This window comes from Artemia sp. Qi Xiang Cuo, chromosome 7, assembly GCF_049724085.1.
Source record: "Artemia sp. Qi Xiang Cuo chromosome 7, ASM4972408v1, whole genome shotgun sequence".
Lineage (NCBI taxonomy): Eukaryota > Metazoa > Arthropoda > Branchiopoda > Anostraca > Artemiidae > Artemia > Artemia sp. Qi Xiang Cuo.
The window spans coordinates 2015609-2040706 of NC_142800.1; the positions used below are offsets into that span (position 1 = coordinate 2015609).

Genomic DNA, 25098 nt, shown 5'->3' on the forward strand with positions numbered 1-25098 from the left:
GTTAGAATTTTGTTCCAATTCTTTCAGAATGACCCCTGAATCACACCGGCGGTTTAATTCAAATAAATAGCTCTGTCGAAAGTACAAAAAAAACTTCAGTGTAGAGGTATTGACGAAGGGGCGAACCCCCTCACATACGTAATAATTTCTGTCCGTTTTAAGTTTTAATGTTGCTTATTACTTTCAGTTGAAAAACTTGTTTTTTTTTTATTTAATTTCATATCGTTTTTTAAATAATGCTGGGAAATCCGGCACCCACTTCATGGAAAATTCACTTCCCCCACGAAAAATGTCTCCGTGTAAAGATCCTCCCACGTAACCCTTTCCCCCCGACTACTCCCCCCCCCAAAAAAAACAATCCCCCTAAAAACGTCTGTATAATTCCCAATAACCAATACTACGGAATGTGTAAACAATGGGTAAAGTTCATGGTTTGCAGCCCTTCCCCCGGGGACTGTGGGGGATTAAGTCATCCCCAAAGACATAGTTATTAGATTTTTCGACTATGCTGAACAAAATGGCTATCTCAAAATTTTTATTGGGTGACTTTGGGAAAAAATGAGCGTGGAAGGGGGCCTGAAATTACTATTAAAGAATAAATGAAACCCATAACGAACAGAAATTAAATAAACATGATAGCAAAAACATACAACAAGTAATAATATAAATGAATAAATAGATCTTAAAGCGAGTTATGCTTAGATTGAATATGAATATCAAGCTTAAAACGAAACAAAAAATATTTTCCTATTGAAACATAAATGAAACTTAAAACGAACATAAATTAAATAAACAATCAATACAATGTTTGTAGTGATTTTTGTTCGTTTCAAGCTTGATTTGCATATTCAATTTAAGTTTCACTCGTTTTAAGATTTATTTATTAATTTACATTAATATCTATTGTATGTTTGTTTACATTGGTTGTTTATTCAATAGTTTTTATTATCTGATGTTTGAACTATTTTTAACAAAATGGCTATCTCAAAATTTTTATCGGATGGGTTGGGGGAAAAAGGGCGTGGGGGGGGGGGGCTAATTAGCCTTCGGTCTCTTTTGACTCTTTAAAAATATAACTTTTGAACTATAACTTTCTATTCTCAATCAAATGAGCCCTCTCTGAAGTTTATACGAGTATTCCTTCTATAAGAACCATATATGTATATATATATATATCCCCAGAGTTTTCCCCACTCTTTAAAAATATAACTTTTGAACTTTAACTTTCTATTCTCAATCAAATGAGCCCTCTCTGAAGTTTATACGAGTATTCCTCTATAAGAACCATATATATATATATATCCCCAGAGTATAACTTACAACGCCTGTCCCAGGGCCCTGGGGGGTTGTGTCGACCCCGGAGTTTTAATACCTGATGGTTGAACTATTTTTAACAAAATGCCCAACTTAAATTTTTATCGGATGGGTTTATCCATCCGATAAACCCAGAAGCGTGGAGGGCGGGAGGGACTAGTTACCCTCCGATCTTTTTTCACTCTGAGAAAATGAACTAAAACTTTTAATTCCCGTTCAAATGAACCCTCTCTGAAGTTTATACGAGTATCCCTTTCATAAGAGCCACATACAGCCCCAGGACATAGCTTACAAAACCTGCCCCACGGGCCCTGAGGGGATGTGTCGACACCGGAGTTTTTTGTAATCTGATCTTTAACCAATTTTGAAAAAAATGGGTTTCTTAAACTTATTTTGAAACGGGTTTGAGGAAACCAAGGCTTACAGAGGAGGTCTAGTTGCCCTCTAATCTCTTTTGACTCTTTACAAGTGAACGAGAGCTTTCAATTTCCAGTTATATGAGACCTCTCCAAAGTTTATACAAGTACCGCTTCCATAAGAACCCTGTACGCCCCCAGAGCAATACTTAACCCTGGGGGGGGGGGGGGTGACGACACAGCAGACTTTCTTATCTGACCTTTGAACTATTTTTAACGAAATGGCCATTCGTAAAGGAGTTTTTGTTATATGATCTTTGAACTATTTTTAACAAAATGGCTACCTCAATTTTGTATCAGATGTATTGGGGAAAAAGGGCTTGGGGGGCCAGTTGCCCTCCGATCACTTTTGCTTCTTAAAAAGGGCACTAGGACTCTAGATTTCCAATTGAATGAACCCCTTTAAGTTTATACGACGACCCCTTCAATATGAAGTGCATCTGGAAAAAAAAAAAATGGAGTGTGGGGAGAGGCTAGCTGCCCTCCAATCACTTTTGACTCTTGAAAACTGAATTACAACTTTCAATTTCCAATCAAATGAGCCCTCTATGAAGTTATAAGCATCCCTTCCATAACAACCATATATGCCCCCAGGGCATTACTTACAACGCTTACCCCCCGGCCCAGGGGGGCTGTGTCGACACCGGAGTTTTTTGTTATCTGGACTTTGAACTATTTTTAACAAAATGTCTATCTCAAAATTTTTATCTGATGCATTTAGGGCTTGGAGAAGGGGGAGGGGCTAGTTGCCCTCCAATCTCTTTTGAATCTTAAAAAGTGAACAAGAACTTTCAATTTCCAATCAAATGAGCCCTCTCCGAAGTTTATACGAGCATCCCTTCCGTAAGAACTGTACATGCCCCTAGAGCATTACTCATAACGCCAGCCTCCGGGCCCTGAGGGTTGCGTCGACACATGAATTTTTCTTATCTGACCTTTTTAACTATTTTTAATGAAATGGCTATTATAAAAATTTTATCGGATGGGCATGGGGAAAAAAGGGTGTGTAGGGAGGGGGGGCTAGTTGCCCTCGGATATCTTTTGACTCTTAAAAATTGAACTAGAAATCTCATTTTTCAATCAAATGAGCCCCCTCTGAAGTTTATACGAGCATCCCTTTCATAAGAACCACATACGCCCCCAAGACAACACTTACAATGCCTATCCTCCGGGCCTGGGGGAAGTTTTTGTTATCTAATTTTTGGACAATTTCCAAAAAACTGGCTATCTCAAAATTTGTAGCAGATGGGTTTGGTGAAAAAGGGCGTGAGGGGGGCTAGTTGCCCTTAACTCTTAAAGTGAACTAGAACTTTCAATTTCCAATCGAATGAGCCCTCTATGAAGTTCATACGAGCATCACTTTCATAATAACTATACATGTCCTTCGGGCATAACTTAGAACACCTTCCCCTGGGCCCTGGGAGGGGGGGGGGGGGCATTGACACCGGATTTTTTCTTATCTGGCCTTTGAACTATTTTTAACAAAATGTCTATATCAAAATTTCCATCAGATAGGTTTGGAAAAAGAAGGTGGGGGGGGCTATCTGCCCTCGGATCTCTTTTGACTGTTAAAAGGTGAACTCGAACTTTCAATTTCCAATCAAATGAGCCCTCTCTGAAGTTTGCATGAGCACCCGTTTCATAAGAACCCTATGTGCCCCCCAGGACATAACTTACAAAACCTGCCCCTAGGCCTTAGGGGGTTGAAATATTTCACCATTTATCTCTATGACTAGGGTAAATGATGTCGAAGAAGTGATCAATGGTGACCACTTCCTCCTAGAAAATTAACCGTACTTATGCTTTATACAGACGAAAGAAGTCAAGTTTGGTTAATGCTAATGAAATAAAATATAATGAAAATATAATAGTTTAGAAACCAATTTGGGGTATATATTTGCACATTAGGGGGAGTGGGGCTAAAGCATAGCATATATTAAAGACGTAACCTAACCTAACCTAGGTACCCCCCCCCCTAAACCCCAAAAAACAACAGTTTAAATATTGTAAACGCGATAACAAATTACGCTTTGTAATCCATTCTCTCTTGCAAATACCCGTTTGACGGGTTTCTATTTGTAGTTCCTTGTACAGTCTATATGCGCTGTGTTATATATAAAGCATAAGTACCAAATTGACTAATACCTCAGATATAAGACCATTAATTCATCGATTCAGTGAAGCTGTAAAAAGTAGAAGATGGAGGCCACGATGGAGGGATTGGGGAGTTGCCCGCTTCTAAAAATATTGTACGACAGGCGACTCATGGACGTCAATTCAAAAAAGCAAAGAAACGGAGCAAGGATTTTTCTCCCATTTTTTAAAATGAACATACAAAAACGCCCAACGTTTATATAAAGTGTGCCACACGTATTCAAACCTTACCATACCCCGTGCAAAGATAAGTGGTGTCGTGGAACTGCACCACGAGTGGTGGAATAAATGGCGTTCCGGGATATACATCAGTTGGCCATGAGTGGGTAACCCCTCGTTTCAGGTTTTGTTTTGAACGATTGTGAATCAAGTTGTGTTTTATTAAGAAGGTAATTTCGTCCCACTATCTAGACCTTCGTTCCAATTAGGAACCAAATAATTGTACTTACGACATTTTGAATGCAGACTCGCTATTGTTCAGCATATGATGTAGTAAGAATTGTTTTCTGACTTCAAACTGTTCAAATTCTTTACCCCCCATCCCCTATGTGCAAATATATAGCCCAAATTATATATTTCCATCTATTCTGTCACTTGTCTTGTCTCACGCTAAGCTGAAAGGAACTAACGAAGAAACCGGTTTGTTCTCAAGTTTAACGCAGCGTAAACTTGAGTGAGGGGCGTATAATACATAAATACCAAAATGCTTCCCCCCTACTGAAAATTAAAATAAAACAAAACTGAAATAAAATTCTCTAATTTCGAATGCCTTATTTTCTACGGGGATGTTTTGGTACTGGTGCATTATGCGGGCCCACCGCTATAGACTGTATCAAGGAAACCAGTCACGAAACCCGCCAAACGGGCAATTTGCCAGATACCGTTATAGATAAATGATTGCAAAGCGTTGTTTCTCAATGAGTTACAATATTTAAACGATTGTTTTTTGGGGTTTAGGGGGGGGGGTACCTAGGTTAGGCTAGATTACCTATTTAATATATGCTATGCTTTATCCCCCTCCCCGCTCCCACCCTTATGTGCAAATATATAGCCCAAATTTGTTTCTAAAGTATTATATATTCATACTATTTTATTTTATTTCATTAGCATTAACAAAACTTGACTTCTTTCGTGTTATATATAAAGCATATGTACGGTTAATTTTCTAGGAGGAAGTGATCACCATTGATCACTTCTTCGACATCATTTACCCTAGTCATAGAGATAAATGGTGAAATATTTCAAGCCCCAAATTCAATTCGTCTTGTTGGTTCTTCCATTTGCTTGCAATGATGTCATTATATTACCCTTAACTTAACGACTATCGTAGCGTCAATATTACACAACGCTTAGAAATCAAAAACAAAACAAAGCGATAAAAACAATAGATGCTCTAAACCAAGACAAAATATAACAAAAGCTAAAGGCTTCAGATTTAAAATTAAAAGATGACTCGGCAATATCGGAAAGTCACTGTCCTGTTCCCTAATGCAAACTACATCTTTCAGAAATACTCAGGTGAATAAAATCAGACAACCGAAAACAAATTCTATACCCAACAAAAAACAAGGGGTTCTACACTACGTATATCAGGTGCATCAATTCTGACTCTCAAACGCTGCCTCCGATTTTTGCCTCTAATGTCTACGAGGCAACATAGTTAGTAATCCCTGGCAGAGGCATTCACTTCTCAGAAAAAAACCTGCATGATAAACATCTACATAATCACGTGTGATCGCGTGGTAAGACTTCAGGCCAAGAACTCATACCCCCAGGCTGTAGCTTTTAAATCGTTTCAAAGGGCCCTTCAGCTTATTCCATGAAACTGACCGTTACTTTTATAAACTGAAACGCAACATGTGGACGATCGATGTTAAAAAGTTGACGCTACCTTTGATCTGCAAAATATCACGGTTGCAACAATAGTTGAAATCTAGTAAAGAGCAAGCCATGGCCCATAGTAACCGGTATTTTAAAAACGCGTTTTGAAAAAAATTATCTACTGAGAAAAAATTGCCTTTTAAAACTAGTTCAAGAATGGTAGCTATTGTTTCGGTTAATTTTAACAGTAAAAATACATTGTGAAAACAAATTTATGGGAATTTTGAAACAGCCTGACACTCCACAAAAATGGCGTTGAATCGAAATGAAAAGCGCACCAATGGAATTATAACAGTCGAAAGCCTTGTACAATGTAATTACATTCCTTAACCTTTCTAGGTATATGGCCACAACTCTTTCTAGGTATATGGCCACTAAAAAGCTACAGAAGAATAGCGAGGTATCTGGAAATTTTGTTATAAAAAAAAAAATAATGTAATGTTTCATTTAAGTGTTTTTCCAAGTGTTTTTTTTTTTTTCAATGACCGTTTTTCCAAGTATTAAGTAATTAATTTCCTACATTAGGTTAATGTAGTGTTTCATTTAAGTGTTTTATGATCAAAGTTTATGTTATTCAAGTTTATGCTAATCAAAGTTTATGTTATTTGTGCCTTTCATTTATGTTATTTTACTGTGTATATGGCCATATATTTGGCTTTAAAATACACTTATCTATCTATCTAATAGGCAGAATAATTGTACCAAACAGATTTTGCATGCAGACCAGCTATACTTTACCCCCCCCCCCCTAATGTGCAAATCTATAGCCCAAATTTATTTTTAAAGTAACGAAGAAACGAACGAAAATACCGGTGTGTTCTCGAATTTTACACAAACTTGATTGAGTGGCGCATAATACACAAGTACCAAAATTCCTTCCCCCAACGGAAATTCTAAAATTTGGAGTCTTATTTTCCATGGAGGGGCGGGGGTATTTTTGGGGGGCATTTTCCACAGGGGGGTATTTTTTTTTGGGGGGGGGGGGTATTTTCCGGGGGGTAAACACCGGCCACCGCCATAAAGTGCAATATGGCACATTTTGGTGCCACTTCTGGAGTGGAAAGGATGGGGATCAGGAAAAGGGTACCGAGATAATCTACTAACTACTACTACTAACAACTCACCGCAGCACCGAGCCACCTGAGGTCAACACAGATACGCACGCTAATCACCATAGTTGTCCCCCCCCCCCCACCTAATGTGCAAATATATAGCCCAAATTTGTTTCTAAACTATTATAAATTCGCCCTACTTTTATTTTATTTCATTAGCATTAACCAAACTTGACTTCTTTCGTGGGCCCGTATAATGCACAAGTACCCTAAAATATTTACTTGTATGATCCCTAAAAGTACATCACTTTCCTCCACCTTCACTCCCTCCTCCCTAATGTGCAAATACATACTCCAAATTATACTGAATTTATCCATAGATTGAATATTTCTCTTCCTGGCGCTTATTACCGTTGCTTGTTTAACGTTAAGGGGATTTGATACCCTAAAAGATCACTCTACGTCGTCCATTATAAACTTTTTCTTGTCCATTACGAGTTTTGCAGACATATTTTACATAAACTGCGAAGCAACAATTTTTACTCGTTTTAAGCTTCAGCAAAAAAAGCTAGTAGCATTCTAATTACAAAGAGAAGTCCAAATCTCCTTTTTTTACTAGCGCAAATAGACCTAACTAATAAGAAATCCGATCAATGTTGTCATTTCGGATTGAAATTAGCACTAAATGACTATTGACTAAATAAATAAAATAATGAGTATATAAGAAGGGTATTTGTACGAAATACCCTCTACCGAATCATGTTTGTTTCAATATGTTTTTCTGAAGCTCAATCCTAATGAAATATACCTAAGTATGATAAAAATATAATACTTTAGAAACAAATTTGGGCTATATGTTTGCACATTAGGGGGGGGGGAGTGGGCGTAAAGTATAGCAGGTCTGCATGCCTAATGTATTAGGTACACTTATTCTGCATATTATGTGGTAAGAATTGTTTTCTAACTTCACACCGTTCAAATACACTGCCCCCCCCCTAATATGCAAATATATAGCCCAAATTATATATTTTCCATTTATTCTGTCACTTCTCTTAATGTTGTCTCACGCTAAGCTGAAAGAAACTAACAAAAAAACGGTTCTGCAATGCGAAAATGAATGAACAACTTGAGCAATAGGGCGTAGCGGTATTTCATACAAGTATCATAATAAGTAAATAATAAATAACTATGCATAAGATTATAAACTGAACTATTTACAAAATTAATTGTAATTTTGCTAAATGGAGAGGTTATAGCAGGTGCGTGTAGCCATATTTTGATAACCTTTCATTTTGTTCCAAGGGTTCACAGGCTAGAATTACGATAACCTATTTGTGCGCAGCTAAAATAGAGTTCTAGCCCTTTCCCCTAAAATCTACATCCGAACCACGAGGGTACGGTTGCCTTTTTCCCCGGGACCCAACACTAATATACATTGGTTTGTTTGTTTTTTTTGTTTTTTTTTTAAGTCCAATCGTCAGGCAAAAAAAAAATCCAGAACTTACTCGTGTTTGAGCATATTCTTTTAAGCATATTAATTACACTATCTGACGTAATGAACAGTCAAAAAAGTTAAAATTTAATATAAAATTTAAAAGTGAACTTGATCAATTTCATTCAGCCACGTAAGTTGGCAAAATGAACAAATACTTAAGATATTCATTTAAAAACAGGGTCATATCTTTTTAAAATAACCCCCTACCCTCCCCCCCCCGCGAAAAAATGAAAACCCTGAACCACAGAGCCCAAAAGGCTTCAACTTACAGCTTTTCCAAAAAAGAAATATAATACCGGTACCATTTACATCCAAAATCAGTTTGAATACAAGAGAACTAAGAAAATATCAAAACTTGGCAAAAAGAGAAAAAAACCTGAAAATATTCATTCAACAACTGGATAATGGGTCAATATCTACGAAATCATATTATTGAGTTAGGACAAAAGTGAATACACCATTCAATGCCTTTTTTTATGCTGATTACGAATATAATAAGCATTTCTATCGGAAATGAGTTTCAGCCCCCCCCCGTATACCGACACCTTACGGGTTAGATACCGCTGATACAGGGGATGGGGCTGAAATTCATGTCCAACAGAAATGCTTATTATATTCGTAATCAGCATAAAAAAAGGCATCGAATGGTGTATTCACTTTATTCCTAACTCAATAATATGATTTCGTAGTTATTGACCGGATAATGTGTATCTTTAATCACTTCCACCCCCCCCCCCCCAAAGAAAAAGGTGCTTATACGTTATAGCGCCTATGTTAAGTTCTCCATCTAAGTAGAATCTGTTTCTCTGACTCATCCTAATGAAATATCACGGAATATGATGAAAGTATAATACTTCAAAACTAATTTGGGCTATATATATATATATATATATATATATATATATATATATATATATATGTATATATATATATAAATATATAAATATATAAATATATAAATATATATATATATATATATATATATATATATATATATATATATATATATATATATATATATATATATATATATATATATATATATGTATATATATATATATTAAGAGGGGTGATGGTAAAGTATAGCGGGTCTGCATGCAAAACGTGATAGGTACAATTATTCTGCATATAATGAAGTAAGAATTGTTTTCTAATTTCAAACTTTCCAAATACTTTACCCCACCACCCTAATGTGCAAATATATAGCCCAAAATATATATTTCCCATCTACTCTGTCACTTCTCTTTGTCATGTCTCCAGCTAAGCTGAAAGAAACTAACGAAGAAACGGGTTCTACAGTGCATCAATGGATGAAGAACTTAACATAGACGCTATAACAGATAACTACTAAAATAAAAAAAATAAGAAAGTCCTGAACCACACACCCCAAAAGGCTTCAACAACGGTGATACATAATAACCGCATAATAAAAACATAATACCGGCACCATTTACATCCAAAATGTATGCATCAGTTTGAGTACAAGAGAACTAGAAAAATATCAAAACTTGGCAAAAACCCGAATGCAAACATATGGGAAAACTGGATCATCCTACACACAAACCAACTTAGATTTTAGCCAAAGCTGATAACGCCCTTAAGCTATACCAAAAGTCAGCGTCTTTATTTGCACTAGAACCGAGCATCGAGATTTTTTTTTTAACTTATCAATAAAACTTTTCATGTACAATTAAAGTTCTATATCGTTGTTGTTTTCACATCAACTTGAAAATACGAATCACAGTAAGAATACATAGAGCAATACAAGCTCTTTATTTTTTTAGTGCAAAATTTTGTGCCATAATGAGGCCGAGCACTTCCTCTTGGTTCCACCTTCGCCTATACGCATTAATAAATTTGACGGATGACTGGCCGGGGATGTACCCGGCTGACCTGGGGGGAGCATTTCTTATTCAAATTATCGAATAAAATTTGCTTTTTATTAATGCTCCCCTCCCCTCCCAAAAACCGGCTTACCTGCCTAAGCAAGTCCTACGGTTTAAATGTTTAAACTTAATTCGACGATACTACTATCATTCGATATGGTACTTATGCATTATATGCTACACAGCGCTATAGACTGTAAAAGCAAACCAGACATAGAGACCCGTCAAACGGGTATTCGCTATCTAAATTGATTGCAACGCGAGGTATCTTATCGAGTTACAATATTTAAACGATTGTTTTGTGTGGTTGAAGTGGGGGGGGGAGGTACCTAGGTTAGATTAGGTTAGGCTATGTTAGATTACATATTTAATGTATGCTAAGCTATATCCCCCACTCCCCTAATGTGAAAATATAGAGCCGAAATTTGTTTCTAAACTATTTATTCATCCTATTTTATTTCATTAGCATTGACCAAACTTGACTTCTTTCGCGTGTAGCATATAATGCATAAGTACCTTCGATATTTGCGATTCAGCTTTATGCAAGTTTTCTAGATGTTTCCCAAAGAAATTGCCAACGGATTGTTCTATGTACCTGGCTGATTGACCATATTTCAAACAGTAGGCTGTACGAAAAGTGCTGTTCAATCACACTTTCTAGGGCTATAATGAAACAAAGTTTGAGATGGCTTGGGCACGTTCTGCGGATGAAGGATGACAAATTGCCAAAGATTTACTTTTCAGCCAACCTTCTAGGGCTAAACGGAAAGCAAGTCATCCTCGGTTGGGGTGGGAGGATGTCATTAAGATTTAAAGGAAAAGATTGATTAAAAATGAAAGATTCAAAGGAAATGGGATATGGTAACTTCCTGCGAGGGAGTAAAGAGGCAGGATTTGAATAGATTGGGAGGGAGGAGGAGCGTACGTAGCTGTTTTGGCCTCAGGCGGGTTGGTGCTGGGGTGAGTTGTTAGTAGTAGTATTTACATATTTTGCAGAATGATAAACGCATTGAAATTAAGGGAAACAGAAGAACGTTACTATTGTTTAGGCAGCTTGCATGTTTAACGTTGACAATAAACTTTAAGAAAAGAAGAGAAAAAGATGTTACAAGGCACTTGCATGCAGTACGACACAGTTGAAAGGAATTTAATTTGTTCTAGCAGTCATAAGCCCAGGAGCGTCAATTGGCGGCAAGTTTGAAAAATACTTAAGATTCATTGAAAATGCCTTTTTGGGTCTTTTTATTGCAAAAAGGGGAAAAAACTACCTCCCCTGAATTTCAAAACTACATTTCACCCCCACTACTACCTTTTTTCAATTGATACCACTGAATAAACCACTCTTTAAATCCAATAATCCGTGCTTTTAATCATACCAATTTGTGTATCCAAAAGCTTAGTTAGGGGAGAGGTGGTTTTTCACTTACTTTTGTACTAACACCCTATACAAGGCTGCAGCTACCGCTGCAACCACGATTACCAAGTTATATTTCGGTGGAATAGACCAGTGGGCTACATATAATAAAACCAGTTGCAAAATAACCTCCCCAAAAAGTATCTAAAAAACAATGGGGATTGTCTGGAGTGGATATTAAAATGAGCAAAATTTGGGCATTATAACTAAATCCTATTTAAGGGAGGGGCAGTGGATTTACGTGTCCCATTTGGTACAAAAATCCACAAGATGAGTTTATTGCAATTTTTGAAGGTTTGTCTTGCAAGTGAAAGATAAATAACCCTTACCCCATTACCAAGAAAATTAAATTATGACAGCAAATATAAACGCTCATAATGTACAATCCTAATTCATTAAAATCTATAAGTTGAATACAAAATTTTGTTCAGATCATTTCTTCATACTAGACACATTATGATAATTTGACCATGAAGATTCCAAAAGATCAAAACAAAATAGGGATTTTCCCAGACTCAAAAGGGGGGTAATGATAAATCTGTCATGACTGTGAGTCTTGGGATGAAAATTGTCTTTCCACTCGAGACTTGACCTTCTTAGCCTAAATATATTCATCTATGTCATCATAAATTCAATTGAAATTTCATGAGAAAAACACTTCTGGATTTCAAAAAATGAAAATACATTAAGGTTAATGAGGATATAAAATGTTTTCAGTCAACTCCAGGGATGAGGACCTATTTTGATTAACGTAATTTCACCTTGGCTATACGTAAACATAAACAAACAGTCTTGAATAGATTATTCTCTAGTTTAACTTAAAATGAACTTGATAAAATTGACTTTAGAAATATTATTCGACCACAAAAAGTATGTTACGACATACTTGTGACTAAACAAACTTCACTTTGTTAAGTGAGAAGGCAGTCGCAGCTTCTAAACGACAGTTGCAGCCGGGGGGGGGGCGAATGTCCCCTCTACACTTTTAGAAATACCTTCATATTTCTATTTTATAACTATTTTCTATTTTATCATGGCTAACTGGTCGTTTTTGCCCCCACCCCTACAATCCTGGTACCCCTATATTTTCGTGAAACAGCCCCCCTGAGTTGCAGCCAGGCATGCATAAGCGAACCTAATTTAGAGAGGGAGGGGACGTATAATTAACTTTACATAAATATGTGATATATACGAAAAATCTAAAAAGTATAGAGCATAGTTCACATAATTATCCAGTAAGCTTATCGCAGATCATTTCTGGTCTTCGTTCTCGGTGCGAACAAAAAGCTCCTCCTACTTCTTTCTGCATTAGCGGGTTAGTCTGTTTCCGATTGTTTCCAACAAAGTGCATTATTCGTAATAGCGGGTTTTCACTTGTTTCCGATTAGATCACAGTCTGACTTGTCTACCCGTGAAAAGATCTGATGCCGCCTATGTTTCTATCTGCAAAAACGTTCTCTGGAGCACTTGCACCTTGGTCCGGGTTTTTATAATGGGTGAGGTAGGGGAAGATCATACTGGATAATTGTATGAACTGTGGTATAGAGGGAATGTAGAAATACATGATAATTCTGGGGAGTAGAAGCAACTTTTTCATCTGCGCACATGCGAAAATACAGGCTATAGCGAAAAATAAAATAAAGGGTATGTATGAGCTATTGCGAAAATATAGGCTAATAAAAATAATTGATGGACATATATAACTATATAGCTGTCCGTCGATGGACCAATGGACACATAGTGATAATGTAATTAATGGAAACCGATATAGGCCTATAATTAAAAGAACAATGAAAAACAAATTTGTGCAGGCATTACCATATTACATTCATTTATGCAAGGTAGCTTTCAAAAAACAATAAACATTTCAACAACACATTAAAGAAAAAAAAACAATAGGCAGTATCTCGCAGAGAAATAATATATCACAGATAAAATATAATCTAAAATTGTTTGCATCAACGAAATCCCTAGGTCGGTCACGCAAATCAAGAATACCGTAAGTTGGAAAACACCGCATTTGAGTCAGATGCAACGTATATCTGTCTAACAATAATCATTGGTAATATTAGCAAAACAATTTATTCAGCTGGTACATGTTTTTGGCGTGTTGATTGGGTCGTACCATTTGTACGTGGGGGGGGGGTGCAAGGTTGATGTAGGGCGGTTGGGTTTGGAGTTGTAAAATCAGATAAATTATTTGAAAAGTATGGGAAATGTGGCGAAAAAACGTTAAAACATTAAATTTCGGAAGGAACATTGGCTCAAAGGCATAAATGTGCTTGAGGTGAGGTTTTTATGACTTCTCTTAGAATTTGCATTAATCAGTCCATTATCTGCAGTAGACACCCTTCCCCCGAAGTAAACTGTTGCATACATGCCTGACTAGCTGTGCTTTTCCTCTTCCAAGGACATAAAAAACCGGTTTACCAACTAATAGATTAGCCTTAAGTAATACTATTTACTCAACAGTTAGTGAAGTGTACCACGCAGACTCGCCCGAGCTTTAGGCTATAATAATAGCTGTCTTGTGGGTTGACTTTGGATTTGATCATACCCTGTAATAGAATACAATTCGAGCTGAACCGGATTCTGTCTATAATAGTAAACCTGAGTGCCAAGTCGTTTTGTTAGGTTTTTTTTTTAATAGAAAAATAAGGCTTATCCATTGGGTCAAATTTTAATATTTTACAAGAAACTAGCTGCACACGAATAATATCAAGGACGTATCCAGGGGCGAGGGGCTAATAACTGACCGTCGCAGGTGTCCCTTCCTTCGTGCCTCCGACACGGAGGCACGTGCCTCCGGCACACCTGAAACAGCGTGTTACTGGAAGCGAAGGAACACAGTTTTATCTTTGGCTTATGGAAAGCGTACGGCGCTTTTTTTACGACGGCAAACTTTCTCCTCTTGAGAGGTTATCTTTACTTGGTCGTGTTGTTTACTGCGTTCGACATTGGAGATCCTGGGTCCTAAAAAGTCAACATTATGCTTTGAACGAGAATTTTATTAACACAAACCTTTACCATTGCCTAGAGATAAATATGCATTCCCTAGTGCTTCTCATTCTTCGATTCAAACGGCTTGGGCTCGAACGTCTTTTCAAACTCTCCGACATGAATAGCCAACCGTGTGAAGATTATTTTAGGAAGATACGGTCTTAAACCAGCACTTACAGTACTGTAATAAACTTTTCGTCCCTCCAACTTCTACATCGAATTCGTCGATATGAAAGTATAACGGATTTTGAAGCTCCATATTCTAATGAACAGTTGTCCTTTCCCAAGGCCAAGCGAGTTAGATCCATTGGTGTTGTGTCTGTCAGTTCCGATTTTTCTTTGCCCGGGGACGATGAAATCAAGCTCGAGCTAGGGCGAGCTCGTATTGAATGCCAGCGAATAATGAAAGCCTTGATACCCGACGACGTACTTTCTGCTTTCGGTCACCAAGTACCGAATGTTCGTCTTTCTGTACTTCACGACAGTGACTCAGATGATGACTCAGAAAAAAATACTCTGTCCGATAAGCAGGAAAAGGCTTCCGCGACTGACACTGAATCGGGCTCGAAAAGTGACGGCATCTTTGAAGATTTGCCAGTGAGTGCTCACTGAGTGAAACACCAAGTTGAGAAAAATTGGGTTAGTGAGCCTGTGACGAACATGAAAAATTCTAGGTTTTGTCTTGTCAAGACTTCTGACGGCTCCATAACACCAATAAAAAAAAATCCACGCTGTTGTGGCTTCTGAGGGAAAGCTCTGAGAAGCTGAGGAGTGACCGACGAGTAGGACTATGTGAGTCGCCACAAACCAATGCAGAGGTCGGTGTGAAATCGGAATTGCGTATCGGTGAATGGTGCGTTTACAGACCGGTTGGCAGGAGAAAGAGAGTATTAGTTGGGCGGGTCATACAGTTTGGCTACTTGTCTGGGCGAAGATGCCACTCTGTAGACGCGCAGAATATGGCGATGCCGTTCCCTGACGACATAGGAATTCTGTGCCAGTGGTTCCGGCTGAATGCTGATCTCACATTAACTGCCGCATTGGTAGACCAGGGTTACTGTGAATCCAGCCTGTATATCATGCATTCAGCAGAACCCGTTTCTATGGAAATCGGCACCAACATTGTCTTTGACTTTGACTCAGACGTCTTCACAAAGCTGAATTCATTTATCCAGAAGAAAGGGTTCCACTTTTTTGATGTCTCGTCACCATCGCAATCATCATGTTAAAAATGGCACCTAAACCCAAAACTGACCTCAAGACCATAACCACCACCATCGCCATGTTATGTGTGTCAACAGAAGGAATTTTGTTTAACATTTTTCAGAGGTAGTTGTTATTTTTTTTTCCTCCCCTCCTCCTCTCCACTTGGCGCTATTTTAGTACAAAAACATATAAATCTTACAGCTTTATACATTATCATATCACCTAAACTTAAAAAAAAAAAAATTATTATATACCAGTCAATGTATTAGTGGACATGAAGGCATACTACCATTTAACTTTTTCTTGCCAAATATCTATCGCTCCCCCCGTTCCAGGATGTCCTTCCCCCTCTAGGAGACGCTTTTCTGGTGGTATTTTTACTTCAATTTTTTAAAATTCATATCCGTCAATTTTCACTAATACGAATTCGAATTTTAAAGGTGGTGTTCCAAAAGGCTTACTCTTATTAAAATTTTTTAACACAAAAAAAAACTATTTGCTCTCCCGTAGACTGGGCATCCTCCGTCCACAAGAAACCCATTCTTGCGGTGGCACTTTTTTCCTTCTTTTTTTTTCTTTTTTTTCAGCCCTTTTTACGACCAACCTTAATCAACAACAAAAAACAAAATACAACCAACCCATCAACAAAAACCAAAAATAACCTTAATACCGACGTGCATGAGGGCACAGAACTGAACAGAATCTTGAACCATGTCTCTTACGGACGAGGAGGCCACCCACGGCGGGGCTGGTCCTTCCAGCTCAAGTGCGTGTGCCCCTCGTCCCCCATTTGCTTGAGTTCTTGATATAATTTTATGAGTCTTGAATGCATTCCGAGATCTAGGGCAGCGGAAGCGATGAATACCATCGGAAAACTTGTTATGCTCAGTAGAAGACTTAGTAGTAGAAGACTTAAGTGTTTATACTTGTGCTAACTGAGCTTAGTTTGATTTACTGAAGCTCATTTGTTCAGTTTCTTAGGGTTGTCACTTGAGCTGTGATTATCGAGATTATTACTGAAACGTACCAATAAATATCTGAGAAACTAGTTATTTTTTTTAGTTGGTTGCTAGCGCTTTTTACTAATAAATCGGTAGTAACAGTTTTTCTGACTGTTGCTTTACAGTTTTCTCTTCAAATACCCAAAGGCCTGGGTTTAATACCAAGAAAGTTGGATTCTAAGTACATTCGGGAAAAAGGGATCTGTGTTTCTTCCGGATTCTTTCATGTCAAAGCAGCAGATTCCTTTTTTTAGTACAATTAAGAATCCGAGATCCAAGGGTGCGTCTTGGCACAGCCACTAAATAGAAAAACAGGTATGATAAAAGGGAAAGGGACTTGTGAAGACGTGATAAAAGGCATCTTTTACCGCTTGACCAAACCGTATTTAAAAGTGCTGCGAAGCGTGACTTCAATTCTTGGGCGGGAAATTCAAATAACGATGAAACGTGGATGCGTAGACACGTTTTTTCGGAACTTTGGTGAATTGTTTTGGCCTAAAATATTTGTCGTAGATCCTACTAATCCACCAGAACGTTTTCACGTCGAAATAATACTTGGAATATTGACAATCAGTTGTTAGTTACAACTAGAAACCACGTTTCACGGTACTTTGAATTTCGCACCTTGCTTTTTACGTCATCACCGTGCAGCCCTATGTTGTATAACTTCAAAACCGTGTTCCGGGATTTTTTTTGAAATTTCGGGATTTTTGTTTGAAGAAAAATCGGAATTTTATTTTTGAGCTGGTGGCAACGCTGCATGTGTAATAGGAAAAAGTGACACCATCAGTGCCATCGTAGGGCTACCTAGTTTTTGCATGGATATCAACAACTTGCAGTCCTCCGTTCTTCTTCTTTAGGTACATATCAATTGTTTTCAGTCTTGGGGGTTCTTTTTCTTGCCAAATAAATCCGTAAATGATTTTTTCCAAGTTCTAAAAGATCGCTTTTCAAGGTGCTGAAATATTCGACAGATACCGAATAACAGTCAAGCTGTATATATTTACATATTGCGCCCTTTGCAATATGCCTCCGGCGTGCCTCCGTGTCTCATGCCTCCAGGTGTCCCTCAAAATGCCCAGTTGTTAACCCCTCGTCCAGGGGTGGGGGTACAACCCCCCCGAAATGTTTGTCTGACTCGTAAAAACGTAACAAAAAGGGACATAAACAAATTTTGTATGCGTTTTTTGTGTTTTTTTGTGTAAGCCCCCCCCCCCCAAAAAAATTGTAAAATCCCCTCCGAAAAAAAAAATCCTGGGTACGGCCTTGAATAATATACAAGAGACTAGAAACTAGCCCCCCCCCCCCCGAGTGGCACTTTTGATTGTAAAATGACATGATGCTACAAATATTTAGATAGCATGCACAAAGTGGATGGGAGGTTGATGCTTGGAGATATTTGATATAATACAACTATTTGCAAAGCTCCTACTTTACTACACCAGATGGTGGCCGGCGTTTATCCCCCAGAAAATATCCCCATGGAAAATCTTCCGGTACTTGTGCATAATACGGGCCCACTGCTATATACTGTATCAAGGAAACGAGAGACGAAACCCGCCAAACGGGTATTTCAATTGAGAAATGGAATGCAAAGCGTGGTTTTCATTGCGTTTACGATATTTAAACTGGTTTTTTGGGGTTTAGGGGGGGGGAAGTACCTAGGCTAGGTTAGGTTACGTAATTAATATATGCTATGCTTTACCCCCCATCCTCCCTAATGTGCAAATATATAGCCCAAATGTGTTTCTAGCACCCTCCAAATTTCCTGCGACCATGAGGTGGAGGCGTAGATGAGGAAGCGACAATCCCCCTCCTATACGGAATACGTTCTGGTAATTTTGAAGTTTAATGTTTCTCTTTACTTTCATAATAACTGCGTGGACCAGAAATATTCCCAGAAATCCTAAGGGAGCAGATATTAATTTCACATTTTTGATACGTTTTTAAAGTTTTCTGTACCCACTCCCTCCCCCCAAATAAAAATATTGGTTACGACCCAGGAGATTATACATCAAATTTACCTCCACCCCCTCCTCGTCTATCTCTTAGAACTAATTCTGTATTTATCTGATGGATCAATGAGAGCTGGGATGTTTTGGCATTAAAATGCACTTTTTGAGGTTTCTTCCTCCCTTTCTAACTATAAAACAATCAGTGAACCCCATTCTAGAAGTTTAGGTGCCTTTTGAAGTTTTCAAATTAGTCATTTATCAATAGATAGTATTTGTAATTGGAAAACATACGGACATATCTTCGCGGGAGAGTTTTCTGCAGGGGGATTGTCTGGGGGAATTTTCAGTGGGAGTATTTTTTAGGAATAATTTCCTTTCAGAGGGGATGTATTTTTCAGGGGGGGGGGGGTAAACACCTAGAACCATACCATAAATCTCATAAATATTTGAGAATATAGACATCTTGTCCAAATATATAGTGATTTCTTTGGGCCTAATGTTTAAACTACTTGTAGGCTAAGTTATCTCAGGCTGAGAAAACTAACGACAATATTTGGCCTCAAATAGCTAATTACAAATGCACCAACACTTCTCAATATAAGTCGACCTTCTACTCCAAAATAATGATGACCACCCTTTGAAGTAACGATCAAGCTCCCTTGTGACAATTACCCTTCCATCTTAAAAATCTACCCAACCATCTAGTTTCGAGAAATTGCGGTTGATAGTACAAAATCGACCGTCCACTGAAAGGCATTGCTGGAGAAAATACACTTGCAACTCGGTCCGCGTTTCAACAAAACGCAGAATTAGCCTAAAGCCCCCCTTTTGAATACGCAGGATAACCGTATTTTAGCCTCTGTGTCACTGTTGTGTCTCCTTTCTTTTCATAAGACTCCGAAGTTTTCCAGCCCTACTGAAAACACAGGTAAAGAATGCGGCATTAGAAACTACCATCCCAATCGGCGATGCTGATCTGCTTTTCTTGGTCCTTCAGCCAGGAAGTGCAACGGGAAGGGGAGTCAGCCTTCCTGTGCTCTCGCGTAATCGTCCTGTTTTACCTTCCCTGAATTTCCCCAGGTACCAATTGATCCTGTGTCGACTCAGGCTAAGCTTACAGAGTCAGAAACCAAACAATCGGCTACACCATGATTGAAACCCCGCCCTTAAGGACGTAGACTTACAAGTCCAGTACGCCAAGTCATCAACCCCACAGCTAGAACGACTTTCTAGCCCAAGTAGTAGCTGAGCACCCACTAAACTGATTGTTTTTTTATTCAAATTATATATTCTTAAACAATTTTCACGGGAATTGCTTTGAGAATGTCAAAATTACAAACTAAACATTAGTTATTCCATAAATTCTGACATTCATAGAACTCGTGTTGTGAAAATTAAAAATGCTTTGCAAAAATAATAACAGTTCCTCCTCCACAATCTACAAAGATTCCATGAAGCACAAGTCGGCTAAATAAATCAAAAGGCGATACGTTTCGCAATGTCAACTTTGTAGGAGGGGATAAACTGAAAAATGTGCAAGGGGTTTTTCTCTGTTATTAATTAACATTTTGCATGCAGGCTACATGCGTAAGGACTTGACAGCTCTTGGCTTTTTCGCATTTTGATTCTACAAGTGACTACCTGGCCATCACAACACACAATCCCATGGTGGCAAAAACCTCCATAAAATGTTTGCTATATGAGCCACTTCCGCCCCTAAACAAAGGGCGTTGTCTGAGGGGTGCTAATATTCAGATATCAGCACAAAATTTTAATTAAAAACACAGTTTAAAATATCGCTAACTGCGCGATAAAAAGTGAAGATAAAAAAAAGTAAATTCCAGATATCCGAAGACAAAGATACCTTTGTTCGGAATATCAGACCCACCGCCTTCCACATTGAAAAAATACTTTCCTTGCCATCTGCAAGAATCCACTTAGTGCAAAAAGATACAGTTCAGGACAAACAAATTGTTTGGGAGAGAACGCCCAGACCTGAGAACACGTATTGATTAAATGGGGTTCAAAGGACACAAGTCCTGTACCACCCCCCCCCCCCCCTATCTCTGCATACATACCTGATCTGCAGCGGGTCATAGCTACCCGCAGTAAACAAAAAAACATCTTCTTTTCAATTATGGTCAAAGGATATCGGAAGCAATTATTCATTCACTCTTAAGTTTTCCTATCCATCAACTCCATATTAGCTGCTTTCAACGGTTTCACAACTTCCAGATCGCAATTATAATTTCAAATAGAAATAGGTGCTATGGGGCGAAAAACTATGCATGAATATAACCAGTTTTCGTTGGATGAGCTTCACTTCATGTTTTTAGTCTGAAAAACCGGTAGACTAGACGATTATCCTGTCGCAGTCGGGGGCTTCCGTGATGTCTATAGAGATACGAAGTCAATTTGCGAAAATCGAATATCGCCAACAAATATTCATACTCCCTTTATCGTATTCCAAATGTTTCAATTCCTAAAAGTTGAAATTATTTCTTTTGCAACACCGCCAATTCATGGAAATGTAGGAAGGTGTTTTTTCTCCCACTGAGGATACGAACAAAGATATTTTAAAATTATAGGGAGGGGCAACTGAAAGAGGGTAATGTCTAAGTCTAGGGAGGGAAACGCCTCCGGGTTCCCCCAATTGGCGTAGCTCACTATATACAAAGGAAATGTTTTAAAAAACAAACGCTAGAAGAAGCATTTTTCACTTTCATCAGTATAATATAAATAAATATTAACTTAGATGATATAAATAAAAAACACATCAGATTAGCCATTAATTAGATTATGACAATAGAATAATAATTACACAAAAATCAATTGTACCTACTATGGAAAAAACTTTTGGCAGCGGTGGGATTCGAACCCACGCCTCCGAAGAGACTGGTGCCTTAAACCAGCGCCTTAGACCGCTCGGCCACGCTACCTTGTTAACTTAGAACGTTTCCAGAACCATATGAACGCAAGAGCACATCTCAGTGGCCTACAATAGCCAAAGGGAAAAGTATACCCTCCATACCTTGTTAAATCGACAAAAGCAAGAACGATACTTTTCGAAAGTAATGAAAACTAACGTATTTTGAAAGATTTTCCCTTAATTTTTCGGGGGGGGGGGGGCTCAAAAGCTTCTAGGGGATCCCTTCCATTCCTGTTTATACACATTACAGAACTAGAGATAGTGGCTACATATGCGCATATCTCTAAGCTACTAGTTATTACATTGCTTTTTTTGCGGGGGGGGGGGGAGGTATCCCAGGAAAAGTCAAGATTTTAATTTACTAAGCACTTACGGTTTTCATATAACTCGACTACTTTAAGTGGACATACCTTTTTGTGCCTCCTCCCCCTCCCCCAAGTACGTTCACATAATTTGGTTCCAAATTCAAAAAAGGTTCCGAATATAGGCGAATTACATTCAAAATAAAAGAAACCATCTCTTGAGATATCGGGAGCGGGCGTTCCTACAGACGTCAACATTCCTGGTTCCAACAGAATCAACAAGTCAACTTACCGCAGACGCAATATAATTCGTGGTAGCCCGCTCGACAATAATGAAACATACGGGAAGGAAAGGCTCTTATAAAATTTCCCCTTCCCTTACTAGAGGATAGTTTCCCCACTTTCCTAGCTCCAGACGCATAAATTCCAGAAGAAGGTACTACTATAATGAATAGAGATTTTTATTCGTCTGTATTTAACTTAATATTATGATGATATTAAACAAGAAAAATGAGAGAGCAAATGGGGGAAAGTAATCGATAGTGCTATGGATTCATGATTAAATTAAGCGATGTCTTCTTTGTAGGGAAAATTTGCTCAGAATAAATGAGATAGAGGGATGAATTCAAACTATCTGCAATATAAGTGAATACGGTTGTATGTTCAGAAATGAGATTTTGAGAATTGAATATGCTTGACGAGGTTTTAAGACGGAAAGAGAAAAAAATAGGTATTTAAAACATAGCTATACAAAACCGGGGGAGAATTTTTAACCATTAGATTATTCTTTCAAAATCATCCAACACCCATATCAGTAAAATGTTACAAAATATGGTACTCTTGCATTATGCGGGCCTCTCGGGGTAACTACTATAGAGTAGGCAATGATAAAACCCATTTTTGACATGATCACCGCTATGGACTAGGCAATGATATTGTGGTTTTCATTACGTATACGATATTAAACTGTGTTTTTTTGGGGTTTAGGGGGGGAGGTACCTAGGTTAGGTTAGGTTACGTATTTAATATATGCTCGGCCTTACCCCCCGCCCCCGCCTTTTGTGCAAATGTATAGCCCAAATTTGTTTCTAAACTATTATATATTCATCCTATTTTATTTTATTTCATTAGCATCAACCAAACTTGACTTCTCTTGTGGGTACCAGCTAATTGAAAATTACCTCACAGGCCCGCATAATGCAAGAGTACCCAAAATATTAACGCATACTTATAAAAAGTATCGACTCATTAATATAACCCGCTTTCTTAGTTGATTTTGACGTTATACTTGTAAAAGGGGATAATAAAAATGGTAAGAACTAGTAAGTCTATAACAACAGATGAGTACTCATATCCTTTATGAATTTTTATGGAGCGTATTATTTGTTTAGAGACGAATACGCCACCGCGTGCACTATTCTTCTGTCGTAACACTATTCCTTCTGTAACTAGGAGGCTATGTCAACACATTTTCAATAAATACAACAGATTTTGGGAAAATGCTATTTTTTTTAATGTAGCCTATGTACAAGATTTTGCAGATTTTAGTGGATTAATAACTTTGATTGGATACAGCTTAATAAATTTTACATATTTGGATTCTCCATGGGAAGATAATTCTCTGGGACCATATTTTGTTATCAAATTTTTTTTTTAGCTTCGATTCGAAGAGTAAGGTTAGCTTGTAAGAGTGAGAACTGGGGCTGGTGTTGACAAAAACGATGAACGCCATCTAGCGTCAGGCGCCTCTGCAATTTTTAGTTGAATAATAAGAAAAAATGGTACTTTCCCATTATATGAGCATTTACAACGAAACCAGTCACGAAAAACCCGTTCTTGACGGGTTAATTCAAGAGACGGCTTCAGAGTAATGCAATCCATAGCGTGGTTTTCATTGCGTATACGATATTTAAACTGTTGTTTTTTGGGGTTTAAGAGAGGGGAGGTATCTAGGTTAGGTTACGTATTTAATATATGCAATGCTTTACCTCCCCCCCCCCCCACCCTCACCCCCTAATGTGCAAATATATAGCTCAAATTTGTTTATAAACTATTATATGTTCATCATGTTTTATTTTATTTCATTAGCATTAACCAAACTTGACTTTTTAGAAATGCCATATAATGGGAAAGTACCGAAAAAATAATTGAGGTGGTGAATTTGGTAAAAATTAGCGATACAATAATTGTCAAATCTCAGTTCCTGACAGAAAAACGATTACTGTATATAGTTTCAAAAATGTCAAGAGACACCAAACGCTAGATGACATTGATGAGTTTCCCTGTCGATAATAACGCCAGTTTCCACTCATACTCTTCGCTTCGGTTAGTACACTAAAGAAAAGATAAATCAAGCGATTGGAACGACTATCGTCGTCATATTTTCCTTCTCGGAAAAAATTGAATGGATTTTTTCAACAGCCTGTTGGTATAAAATGGATGAGCCATTTTATACTTACTAATCAAAATAATTCACACCTGCAGTCATACAATGTAAATAAATTTCAAGAAAGCGAAACACTGCACAGGTGTCTCTTTACTTACAGCCAGCTATTGCAAACTGTTTAATAAAAAAAAGGTCAATGGTGAAAGAGGTAGAATAAATCCTATGAGACCAATGGTAAAACACCTCCCCCTTTCAAAGCCAGAATTTATGTATGCTTTATCTGATAAGTTTCGTCCGATTCCATGACGATTATCTACGTCCGATGCCATATTGGTCACAGGGGCTCCCAGTGGCACAAAAGGGTGTTGATCGCCCTCGTCGAACGATCTAATTATAACGTTTAAGGGAAATAAGAAAATCTAGCCAGTGGATACAGAGGGCTTCAAGTTCTGCGCATCATGCCTGAAAGTATTTAGGTTCAAATATTTGAAATGAAAATAACGTGTCTTCCGCTAAGTTTTCTAGGAAGTTCTCAACCACATCTGGGGTAGGGGTGTTCTTATCCATACCGGACAAAAATATAGATTCTACTAAATTTTTTTTTGAAATTATAAACCCAAGAAAATCTCCTGACCGCCCAAATATTTACGCTTCGCGTACCAACGCCCTCCCCATGCACCTGGATGTATTGATACAATTACCAAGAA

The 25098-nt window shown here is 37.9% G+C and overlaps 1 protein-coding gene and 1 non-coding gene across 4 annotated transcripts in view; both read right to left on the bottom strand.

Annotated features, from left to right (window-relative positions):
- The window catches only part of LOC148949852 (uncharacterized), a 177791-nt gene that overhangs the window by 128532 nt on the left and 24161 nt on the right, over nucleotides 1–25098 (bottom strand). The window contains exon 1 of one of the 3 annotated variants that reach the window (XM_089091957.1): nucleotides 9754–9831. The exons of the other annotated variants lie outside the window; for them this stretch is intronic. The gene's annotated coding sequence lies outside the window, so the exon portion shown is untranslated. Of the gene's footprint in view, nucleotides 1–9753; nucleotides 9832–25098 lie in introns of those variants that run through there. 3 annotated transcript variants of the gene reach the window in all.
- On the bottom strand, nucleotides 21632–21713 carry TRNAL-AAG (transfer RNA leucine (anticodon AAG)). Its single transcript has one exon. It is a non-coding gene; the product is annotated as a tRNA-Leu (tRNA).